General features: G+C 37.9%; 1 protein-coding gene across 1 annotated transcript in view; it reads left to right on the top strand.

Moving 5' to 3' along the window:
• Positions 1 to 22: 22 nt before the first annotated feature.
• LOC126367052 (cystinosin homolog) overlaps positions 23 to 13,281 on the top strand; it is an 83,548-nt gene continuing 70,289 nt past the window's right edge. The window contains exons 1-2 of the mRNA XM_050010442.1: positions 23 to 183; positions 9,092 to 9,166. The gene's annotated coding sequence lies outside the window, so the exon portion shown is untranslated. The remainder of the gene's footprint in view (positions 184 to 9,091; positions 9,167 to 13,281) is intronic.

The following is a 13,281-nucleotide window of genomic DNA, read 5'->3' as shown; positions in this document are numbered from 1 at the left end:
AGATTATGTCAAATCAATGTCAAATCGATCAGCTGTGAACTGTCAGAAATGTGTAGTGAATTTTTGATGTTGATTCGGTTAAATAATTGAAAATGCTGTGTAGATACCAAGATTATTGTGATAGGTTTGAATCAGTTATGATTTTAACAACAATGGTGTAAACTGGAACTAAGTTGGAAGATGGTAAGCGAAATAATAGTATAGAAACTGCTTTAAGACAGTATGGGTAAAAAAGTTAGTGTTTTCTATTTCTGCTTAAAAAGAAACAATGTGTATAGATTGTTGTTTAATTCTTTAATCTTTTTATCTTTTATGAAATATCTAGTCGTATTTGTGTGTGTACTCACAAGTGTATGTGTGCAATTATATTTCGTCGACGCCCCTTTTATATCGTATACTATAACGAATATATTGTTTATTTTCTTGTGAACTGTGACTATTTTTTTTTTTTTTTTCATTTTTGTGCCCAAACATGCGATCGGTCGACTGACCATAAGCAGTTTTGATGGTTTGGTTTTATTAACATGCAGGACAGGCCCCCTCATTAGAAGGCTGCCTTCATTAAGGTGCTACTGTATGTTATCCCATATGTGCGTCCTTTTGAGGCGTCTCATATAGTGGTTGTCACTTAAACTCCGGGCCAGTTTGTTTTGGTGATGAGTAATTCGATCTCTGTATAGCCTTGTAGTTGTGGCAATTTCTTGCTTAACTGTCCTCATTCCAAGGTACTCGTGTAGTTCGTCCATGCGAGTGAACCAAGGTGCTTGCGCTATTGATTTGAGCACTCCGTTTTGGAAGCGTTGTAGTATTTCCATATTTGATGTTTTTGCAGCACCCCACAACTGAATGCCGTAAGTCCATACTGGTTTCAGTACCGCTTTGTACACCAGTATTTTATTTTCGACGGAGAGCCGTGATCTTCTGCCCAGGAGCCACTTCAATGTCCTAAATCGGTGGTTACATTCATCACGTTTCTTTTGGATATGTGTTTTCCAAGTTTGCTTCCGGTCTAGATGAAAGCCGAGATATTTTACTGTTGTATTGTGTGGCATGGTCTCTTGGCCAAGTTTCACGGGTGGGCAGTCTTCTTTCCTCAAGGTAAAAGTTATGTGGTTGGACTTTGTTGCGCTAGCCTTGATACGCCAGGCTTTCATCCAGGTGTGGACCTTGTCTAGATGTATCTGCAGATTACTTGAAGCAATCGCAGCATTAATGTCCGATGACAGGATAGCAGTATCATCCGCGAATGTAGCCGTCATCACACTGTCTGACTCAGGTACGTCAGCCGTGAATACGAGGTATAACAATGGTCCGAGCACTGATCCCTGGGGGACTCCAGCCTTGATGTCATAGAAGTCTGAAACTGCGTCGTTGATTTTAACATAGAAAATGCGGCTCTCTAGGTAGGATTCTAAGAGAAGGTACATATTATGTGGTAGCGTTTTTTTGAGCTTGTACTTTAGGCCATCGTGCCAGACCTTGTCAAAGGCCTGTTGCACGTCGAACACTCCTGAACAGTATTTCTTGTGTTCGAGGGATTTTCTAACGTGCTCACACACTCTATGCACCTGCTCAATAGTTGAGTGATGCCTCCGAAACCCGAATTGATGTTCTGGAATGAGCGACCCTTCCATGAGACATTCATTCAGTCGTGTTGCCAAGATTCTCTCAAACACCTTCGACAGAACCGGAAGAAGACTTATGGGTCGATATGAGGACGTCAGATGTGGCGGCTTTCCAGGTTTTGGAATCATTGTTATCTGCGAGACTTTCCAAATACTTGGATAATACGCAGACCTTAATATGGCGTTAAACAGAGAAACGATCAAGACCAGCGCCTTTCTTGGTAAGTTTCTTAGCACTTCCGCTGTTATTAGGTCAAACCCGGGGGCTTTTTTGAGTTCAAGGTCATGTATTGTCCGACGGAGCTCTGCAGGCGTACAGCATCGTACTAAGCTGGAGATCGCTTTTTAGAAATGATGTCACCTCTCGATCCGTATCTCTATCACCAAGATCTTCGTTGGTCGTAAAAACACCACTTAAAAACAATCCAAACGCTTCCGCCCTTTCTTGGTCTGTTTTTGCCCACGTGCCATTTACATTTCTGAGTGGATGCTGAGCTGATTGAGGTTTTTCACGACATTTTACGGTTTTCCATAGCGAATATTCGTTTTTGGTGGGAGCAGCGGGTGTTAGGTTTTGCAAATGTACTTCCAGCGTTTCATTCTCGGTATCAATCAAAAGTTTTTTAAGCTCTGCCGCAGCTCTATTAAAGTCCTTTTTATCAGCTGGGTGTCGACTGCAATGCCAAACTCTCCGTAAGCGCCGTTTTTCCAAGATTTTCTCCCTGACGACATTTGGTATGTATTGGTTGAACGGTGCCTTTGATGTTACTCGGGGTATTGGAGTACACAGCCATGCAGCTTCCTGAATGTTCTTTGTTATGTACTCGGCAGCACTATCGATGTCTTCATTCGTTTTCATACTTAGTCTGAGATCTAGGTTTTCATTTAGGTGTTGGTAGAACGCACCCCAGTCTGTGTGCTTATTGTATAAGTAAGCAGGAATTGTTCGATGTATCAAGGTAAAACTCAAGGTTGCGATTTGTGGTACATGGTCTGATGAAGAATCCAGGCAGCTTTCAATGGCGAGAAAGTGAGATTGAACCCCTTTGTAGACGAAGAAGTCTGACTATTAACTGTGACTATTAACTTCTGTTGAATACTAGAAAAGTGTATTATTGGAAAACAAGAAGTACTGACCATCTTATCGCTATACAGAAATAAATTGTGCCGTTTCTGTTTTCAGGGTATACCTATAGAGCTACAATGATTTACTATTTACTCAATTATTAGGTTTAGTTATGTATTAACATCACAATCCATAAGCTCACAACTATATCCCAATTGCAGTAGTCAAGAGGTATAATCTATCGCAAGATGAACTAAATACCTACCCACACCTCACCAAGCTTTCTGTTAGGTTAGACCTATGAGATAGGTGATGAGCGATATCGACGTCTATAATCGTCGAGTTAATAAACCAATTATAAATTATACGGCATCCCTGGTCCAGTGGTTGAGCATTAGGCTCACGATCTGGAGGTCTCGGGTTCGGATCCCGGTGGGGAAATATTACTAAAAATACTTTGTGACACCAGGGTCGATGACGTAAGTAATCCACCTCACAACCCAAATGAGAGAAGAACTATAATTAAACAAATAGATTCTATATTATTGTAGGCTATTTCATATCTATGTATTACCTACTTTATTCTTTTCAATAGCTACATACAACAATTACAATGTAATACAAATTGGATAAATAATTAATTATTGCGACAACTGAACCAATTTCAAGTATATGTGAAGTAACTATAAACTATAAAACGGTACACATTGCAATGACGTGTTGAACTTATTTAAATCAATTGACTTGGGTTGAAATAGTATTGTTATAGGAAATAAAATTGCAAATTAATTTTGTCAAATTACCATGTGACCCATCCATTGTTCTCATTTTAGGTTAGAATACTGCGCCTTTCTGTTAAAATATGTTAATGAACTGGTTACTTATGGTAATGTGTCACAATACTTTCTTTCTACACAGATAGATAAAATTTTATTATTACACATCAACCTTCTCCGATTCGATTTTTAAGTTAGGCAACTTTTTTAAATATTGATAGTCTTTCGTATTTTTGTATTTTCTTAGTGTGCAATGAAGTATTTGGTATGCTATGTTTATGTTATTATTTTCTATGTGTAGGTATTTTTAGTTTATTGTATGAGCCTTTGTAGCCTGAAATAAATGGTGTAGAGCCTACAGCTGACTACAATGCTTGCAAATGACAGATGGGATGACACTGCTTATACAGCTATACTTTACATCTCGTTTTCTTAAAAAAAAAATAAGAACATTAGTTTAATACATGTTCAAAACTATCAACTATTAAGGGTATAATAAATACCAAATGATTATTAGGTTTATAATACTAATGTTCTATAAGTTATACTTGAGAATCTTTAACAATCTCTGATAAATAGTCAATAATAATATAGCAATTAAACAGTTATAACTATAACATAAGACATACATTAGGGCGTATATTAATTATCAATTTAAGTATTTATCGGCCCCGATTTCGGCAGACACCTCCTAATTTTACTTTAAGTTATACCTGTCATTTTCTTATCCGCCGAAAAGGAAAGGGATGGATGATTGACAGCTCTTAATTTTAGGAACAATGAGTAAATTAATGAATAACCCGGGCAAATCAAAAAGATATCTCGCTGGTATGCAAACTGTTTGACGTGTGCTGTCAACTTAATTCTGTCGGGTTATTAGCCAATGTAAATTTTTATAGGGTTGTTTTAGATTGGTGCTTAAAATTTACGTGTGTTCCATAAATTTTTATGCTTGTCGTTTCTTTTTCGGCGGATAAGAAAATGACAGATATAACTTAAAATAAAATTAGATGGTGTTTCCAGGAATTAGCACCATCATATTACTAAAGACCAGCTGACTACAATGCGTGAAAATGACAGATGGGATGACACTGCTTAAACAGCCATACTTTACACTGCTAAAGCAATTTCTGTGCATGTAAATGACCCCCTTTGGGTCACTGACCAGGACCCTATCTAGACCTATCTAGAATATCTAGAATATCTAGATATCTAATCACTGGGAACTAGTCATTACAGCAGATATATATCTGAACGTCGAGGATGTTCCCCTACGGGTTTAATGAACTGTTTTGAAGTTCAACAACCGCGACAATTTTTAAACAAACGAGAATCATTGCTAATTCATAACGTACCAATATATCCTATATATACTTAGGATATATAAATATATTTTATTGGGGTAAAAATTCACCGCAAAGACAATTTTAAATCATTTTCGGTAGGTAAGTAATCTACTTGTTTGTTTTATAAGATCTTCTATCGTGTGGGTTGTGAGGTGGATTACCAACCTCATCAAGCGTGGTGACAGGGTTACTATTGAGCCGCCAAAGGCCCCTGACATGACTCTTGTAACGACTACGTACTTACGTACGGGTCAGTAAGTAGTAACAGGGACCAATGGCTTAACGTGCCTTCCGAAGCACAGATCGTCTTACTTTCGAACAACCGGGATTTATAAGATGACGAGGGACTTTCCAGACTACGTTCAACAAAAACAATAAAAATGCCGTTGTACAGCTTTAACGTGATAATTATCTATTTTCTCATTACTCGGGTATATAATTGTTCCAAAATACAATATAATCGCAGAAGCAATTATAAAAATAATTGTTGCTTAGTATTCGGATCACATTATGTATAGAATTACTTTGTTACCTATACTGCTTTTCTTTATTTTGATCAGAATAATAAAGTGGAAGATGTAATTCTGCCTGGGTGTAATAAATAGGGTTATCATTTATACCCAAAAACAAGGATAAAGGATGCATATGCCTGTTATCCATGAAATTAGAAGGTTAAGCGAAGAAAAATCTGTACAGCTTTATCTATATTGTTTTTGAGGAACCGGGTTAATCTTTCATTTTAAAATTAACAGTTGTCAATCTACCGCCCCTTTCCTTATCGGCGAATAAGAGAATCCCGGGTATAACTTAAAATAGAATTAGGATGTGTCTGCAGGAATTGTGGCCAATATCATGTTATTTATAGGTTTACTTATAGGTACTATTGAACTTTATCAGTGAAGTCAGTAAACTTGTGAAGTAAATATTTTGCCTGCTTAGGTTAAACGTGTTTTCAGCTCTATTTGTTATTGAATAGTGTAATATGAACCTTGATTAAACTGTTTGTAAGGTCTTAGATTAGCTACATAACACGTATGAGAAATAATAAGTGCTCTTTGCATATCTAGGTATATTAATGTACCTATTTGTTACTGGAAAGTTTATAAAAACAATAATTAACTGATAGATAAATCTGTGACCGCCTGTCACGTTGGTCTACCTAACAGAAACCTCGGTGAGGTCTAGGTATTTAGTTCATCTTGCGATGGATGTATTCTGCTTCTGACTAACCCAATCGGGATATAGTCGTGAGCTTATGTCGCGTTCAAGTTGTTGTTACAAAATTACATCTAGTGATGAAACGTGTCTACTAATGATCTTCTTTCTCTATCCGCTTCCAAACGATTAACTGATGTTTTTAAAACTCGACGTGAATTTAAATAGTTTTCGAAAAATCTATCTATCTGGTGGCTAGCAAAGTCTCGACTTCAAAGAGTTTGTCAGGTTTAGATACTTTACCCCGTAATCGCATTTATCTACGAGAAAAGTGCAAATATGTTGAAGAACTAAGGAGATCTTGGTCCCACCCCGGACACTTCATACAGACAACCTCGTTTTACACAGACACTACCCATTGACATTATCGTACACGCGCATCTGTTGTGTGACGTCTGATACCATCCAAGTCTAAACTATGACCGAGGGGCTGAGATAAACCTAGCTCAGCCGCTGCGCTGGTGGGGAGCGGAGAGTTGCCGTTCTATACGTAGTATTAATCCTTATTCTATGTCTTGGTCAAAAAGTCATAGGTCTCGCGTATAACCTATAAACCTATCGCCTATGATTTTCAGAAACGCGCTTACGTGGTCTTCCCTATAAAGCGACAATGCGGAGATGATAATAATAGTAGGTAGCAGTCATGAGCATCATGTACCCACTTTAGAATCCTGTCGCACTATCATGTTCGACATTTAATGAGACTTACGGTTTAATTTGTCAAAAAAGTTAATGTGACATGGTTTCAAAGTGTATATTAGTACTCGTGACCGTACATCTTGAACTCTACGATATAAACCAGTATAGTCTATCATTCTAAAGTTACAGGTCGTTAAATTAGGTACTAGATTTCGTTCACAATAAATTACTATGACAGGAGCGTTGAGCGTAGGTATCTACAAATTGAGTTCAATTTGCAGAAGCGTAGGGCTGGCTTATTTAATTTTTACCAACAAAATGTTCTTTACCTCAAATACTTTCAAATAACGCTGTAAGTCACATAGAGGCGATAGATGGAGCGTTTTGAGACGGAGAGTGGAGTTAATATATGGAACCGACCTGTGTTGTCCTAGTATTGCGTGTATGGTGCACACAAACTTAAATGTTAAGTACATTTAAGTTTGTGTGTGTAAGGTACCAAAAAATCCAACCCCGGATCATTCCTCATATTGCCTCTGTGTGTCCTTAGTTATTCTTACGATAAGAAAACTGTACATTCTACATCTTATTCTTAAAAAACATCTTGCACTCCCTTTTGATCCAAATTTATTTAATAATAAGAGAAGAAAACATGATGTTGCTCCGATAGTAAGAGTTAAAACTTCATTTGCAATGAGGCAATACAATAAACAGTCATCTTATATATATAATTTACTAAATAAAAAACTAAATATATATCCTATGTCACATTATAACTGTAAAAAATCTGTTACAGCTTGGTTAAATCAAAAAACCTACGCAGAAGTAGAATGTATCTTGTTAACGAATATATAGAATAACATAATTGTATAACGTACATATACACTGCATAAGCGCACATACACTACACATACTCACACCCTCACATACACACGTACATATAATTATTAGTTTACATATGTATAAAATAGTTATGGAAGAGCGGAGCCTCCTACTACAAGCAACTTCTTGCTTAAAAGGAGACCCCGAGCCCTTGTATTGTAAAAATCTACTTTTAAAGTAAATAAACATTTTTTATTTTTTATTTTTATATTATTTTTATTATTTATTAGTACGACATGTATAACGCTTTAGACTGAGAATGGTGGCACTATGAATGCGGTTTTATACAAATTCGATTCGTGCGTCTGTACAGACGAACTGGTCTAAGTCTAAGGGAAGCAACTCGCACTCACTGTTCGCTCTAGTACTTGAAAGGAAGAGAAGAAAGGGGAAGGAAGGGAGGGGGTCCTGGCGTATTCTACGTGTACGCATGGATCGAATTCGTACACAGACGTGTCGAAAGTGCGACCTGGGGCTTAAAAAGGCCAGATTGTAGCAATTGCTTTGATGTGGCCTTTTAGACCCCCTACTTAACGCGTCTAGTCTAGATTTTGGAGCATTCCGCATCCTAGAGGCCGGGTCCACCCAGTCAGCGCTCCAGCACGTGGCTCCCGTACCCTGGGGTCACGTGTCAGCCGTCTGACCCGCGCATCGGTGTCGAATGCTAATGGCGTACAATTGTCCAATTGCCACGGCCCGAACTCTCTAATCCATCGGTAATAGGATAACAGCTTGATCCGCAAATTACTTCCTGCTTGACTCTGGTCAGTGACTGGGCTAGATAGCATTGTTTTTGTTCTGGATGCAGTCTCGTGCTGTGTTTACACGATGTTCGATTAGTCATCAGGAAATAAGCTCTGAAAAATCACGGGTCATTGTGTTTTCGTTACTGAATTTGGCCTAGTTTTTTGTTCAATGAGGGACTTTCTAGGCTACCCTCTCTCTCTCTTTGGCATTTAATTATTCCCATCTGATGGTGGGGTCTGCCTTCTTCGTATTTCTCTTCCACTTCGCTCTATCGGACGTGTCGTCTATCTATATAGTTTTAACATAGTATAGTGTTAACGTAGCCTGGAAAGTCCCTTCTTCTTCTATCGTGTGGGTTGTGAGGTGAATTACCAACCTCATCAACCCTGGGGTTATTATTGAGCCGCCAAAGGCCCCTGACATTGCTCATGTAACGACTACTTACTTACATTAGTAAGTAGTAACCAGGACCCACAGCTTAACGTGCCTTCCAAAGTACGGATCATCTTACTTTTTTGGACAATCAGGTGATTTTTGTGGAAAGTCCCTCATTGGCTTGTTTAACGTAGAGCTGACATACCAGTTGGTAAATCTTCATTCCCATACAGAAAGAAAGCTATAATATGCCTCCACATTGAGTCACACATACGTAAATCATATTTGCAGTTCCGCTTCATTATCTAGTCTGCGAATATAGAGTGGATTTAAACTCCGCCTGAAAATTACCATCACCTGACAATGTTTAATCAAAGGTTTGATCTGTAGTTCATTAATTAAACATTTTGCTTGTTACAGAGTGGCGATATGGAGTGGAGAACAGAACATTCTAGAACAACGCATTTTGAAGCCTGCAATGGGTGATTAGAATAGGTAAGTTCATGCTTCTATTAGTCGTTACAATAATGCTTGTAGCCTCGATGGGGCAAAACGCAGAAGGGTACCATAAAAAAAGTTGAATAAGCAAGTCAGGAGACGTTTATGTTCAGTAGGAAGTAGGCAGTGAAAATTATCGGGTTTAAAATGGCTAAATGGCTATGCATTTTTTCACGTGTGAGGGCAGTGGAAAGGCTTCATTCTCATTAGTAAATACTGTCTAGAAAGTCTAATAGGTGAGAGACTAACAGAAAAGGAATCAAATTCGTCATCTCTCTAGTTAGCTATCTGTATGTATGTATGCTAGTCCTAGCATCGCATATCGAATGCAATAAGTGTAAGAAGTTCATTGCCTAATGGATGCTGGCTCTGGACTCTTGGCTCTTAATCGAAATGAATTAAGTAAAGAATGCTTCGACTCTAATACCTAAGGTGGTTTAAATTGCTGCGGGTCGATATATTTAAGTCTACAGCCGGGTCTGCATGACAACCCGCACGGCGCGAATTATATCGAGCGCTTGGACCAATAAACGATACGAATGCTATCTACGTAGATGGACGTCAAACGGCTATTGGTCGAAGCTTTCAATATATTTCGCGTCGCGCGCGGCGCGGTTGTCATGCAGACCCGGCTGGATGCGAAAGTCACTTTTGTTTCGATTTTCTGTGTCTAAACCGTTGGACCGACTTGGATTAAAATTTGCACACAGATGTATCGAAACCCAGAAGATTATATTTTTATGTCACATTGACCTTCGACAAGTTTATCCATGGTAATTACGTTGAATAAATCATTCTGATTTCTGATTTCACTAGATATATAGCGTGGGGTTTAAAGATAGAAATGTAGCATGAGGTGGCGATTACAATAGATGTTCCTCGTCGCAGTGATATAGTGAACGAAACAAGGCCTTCAAAGCCGCCAGCATCAAAAAATGGTGACGGTTGATTAGCCTCATCATTATAGTTCTAATGCCCGCAATCGCTCAGTTTTTACGACATGCCAGCGCACTCCCAGTTCATCATAGAAGTTCATGTAGTTCAAAAGGCCATATAATTCTGGTTACATGTTCGTCACAGTCATCACGTAACAGATAACGCATTTACAGATAATAGTTTGCTTATTATTGGATTTCACTAATGTTATCATTTGACCCATATTATTATTATTGCTTTTATCAATTGTCTTACTATCAACATCACATGTGCTACTCAAATGATGGTGGCACACGACACTCAATAGGCTACTTGACAACCTAGTCAAATGAGATACTTTTACGAAACGTCAAAATGAAATTTCTCTTTGCAGTTTGTATTTAGTGATGTGCTCGATCGTTAAAAATGTATATCCGCGGATACGGATCCGAATACGGATATTTAGTGTAAAGATCCGCTGATACGGATACGGACCTTTATTTTCTTAAAAAAAAAGATTAAAGTTTTAGTTATTTCATTGTTATAACAGTGATATTTTATCTTGCTTTCATTATAAAGATCTATCTATCTAAATGTTTGCAATATAAAGGTGCCAAATATTTGATTTTAAGAAATAAAAACAATCCGAATGGAATTTTATAGTTTTTTATTTAATAATTCTACTTAATCACCTGAAAAAGATCCGTAAAAGATCCGCGTGAAAGTAACGGACACGGATACGGATTTTTCTTTTATCTCGGATATCCGCGGATACGGATACGGATATTCGGAACATCACTAGTTTGTATGAAAATGCTGTGCTGTGACGTCATCAATTTAATGAAGAATTATTTAATTCGTAAATATAATTCGAAGAGAAAATAGGATTGATTTTTGGTCATCTTAGACTACCTTATATTTAAACGTTAGCGTTTCTTCTTCTATCGTGTGGGTTGTGGTAGAGATGGCTCCGGATGGTACGGTCACGAGCATTAATATGTATACAATTTGGTACCATGTCACATTAACTTTTTTGAAAAATTGAACTGTAAGTCTCACTAAATGTCAAATATGTTAGTGCGACAGAGTCCTAAAGTGGGTACATAATATTGCTCATGACTGTACCCGGTGGCCGGGTACCGGCAAAAGTAGGATCCGGTGCATCACTAGATGTCAGGTGAATTACCAACGTCATCAAACCTGGTGTCAGGGTTATTATTGATCCGCCGGGCCCTGACATGACCTATAACATAACATTTAACAAATACCACCACACACACACACTACTACTACTTTCTGCTTTTACTTAGCATTTTATAATCTATCTTTGGCCCAATCAAATACCCAATTGATTACACGAGTAAGGCGTCAGAACAATGGGCAGTTTAAATATAACTGTTGAATTAATTGCTTCAGAATTAGCTGGTAATCTATTTCAAAGTGCCAAATTGTTTAATATGTTTATATATACCTTTACATCTGAGGGCTTAGAAGAATGATATCATAAATGATATAATTAAGAAAAGATAAGAAGATCATCATCATCTCCTTCTAGCATTATCCAGTTTTTCATAGGAGGGTCCGCTTACCTAACCTGAAGATTTGACAGGTCCGGTTTTTTACAGGAGCGACTGTCTGACCTTCCAACCCGCAAAGGGAAAACCAGCCCAATACAGTTTAGGTCACATACCTCCGAAAGATGCATTTCTCGGGAATGTGGGTTTCCTCACGATTTTTCCTTCACTGCTGAGCACGTGGTAATCATTTATGATCCAAACATGAATTCGAAAACAAATTCGACGATCGTTGGTTTAGGCCTGTGCTGGATTCGAACTTGCAACCTCAAACTGAGAGGCGAGCGTTCAACTAATTGCGCTACCACGGCTTCAAAAAGAAAAAAAAAAGCTTTTTTTATGTATGAGATTGTCATAAGCAAACCTTAATCAATCCCTGGTTAGCGTTAGCCATAATCGTCATTTATAAGTATCAAAATATTTTTGGATGTGTGTGTGTGTGTGTGTGGTTAATAATGAAACGACACGTTACAAGAAGGTCTCAAGTGCAACCAGTCATTTACTAGTAGTTTGCAAGACTGTCTGGACTTTTGAAGCTTAGCATAAACTGACGCCTATTTCCGACCACCTAAGCAGATATTGGTGCTGATTCCTGTACACACCATCTAATTTTATTTTAAGCTATATACGTCATTTTCTGATCAGACATAAAATTTATGGAACACACGTCAATTTTAGACAGGAATTTTTAAAACCCAGAATTGAGTTGACAGCACACGTCCAACGGGTTGCACACTAGCGAGACGCCAATTTTATTCGCCCGGGTTATTCATTCATTTTAAAATTTACAGTTGTCAATCATCCGTAAGAAAATGACAGGTATAACTTAAAATAAAATTAGGATGTGTCTGCAGGAATCGGGGCCACTATGGAATTATTTTTTCCATTTCCACTAGCGTAGATACATTTCTGGATACGCTATCAGGCACTTATTAGCAATCTACATATTTGTATATTATCTTACAATATATTTTTAGTGTAACACTGGACTTAGGTATACCAAGCTATCATGACTCGTCATATTTATATCAGTACGACCTTGACCGTAGGAGCGATGTTCTTTTAGCGGAGGTCCGTGCGATAACCTGGTCTATTCTTTCATTCATTAGCGTCCATAAGTAACATTAGCAAATTCCTTCTATGAAATATTGTGTAATATTACGAAATTTGGGGCTTTGTGGGGTGAGCCAATAATTTTATGCTTACGCAAATACAAATTATTCCAGAGTTATTTTTCACTTTCTTTGGTTGGGTTGGTTAGGTACAATTTTGAGGCCTTTAATAAGTGGTTTTTGATATTTTCTATATTTTATATTTCGGTTAATCAGCCTAGCTACCCAATAGAAACACACCAAAAATACTTTATTCATTTAAAAAACATATTATTAAAAACTTTTTACTCTCGCTTGTGTGTGAACCCCGAATGGTGGTATTGACGAAATAATGTAGTACTATCAAAAACACTTATTAAATTCCTCAAAATTCTACCCCAATTGACCCCGGGCGTCTCTTCTACCGTGTGGGTTGTAACGTGGATTACCTACTGGATATTCTTCAAAAACTACGATCAGGGTTATTATTGAGCCGCCAAAGGCCCGTGACTTGGCTCATGTAACGACTACG

Source organism: Pectinophora gossypiella, chromosome 5 (assembly GCF_024362695.1).
Source record: "Pectinophora gossypiella chromosome 5, ilPecGoss1.1, whole genome shotgun sequence".
Taxonomy (NCBI): Eukaryota; Metazoa; Arthropoda; class Insecta; order Lepidoptera; family Gelechiidae; genus Pectinophora; species Pectinophora gossypiella.
Note: the sequence above shows the minus strand (reverse complement) of the source record. Positions and strands in the feature narration are given on the sequence as shown.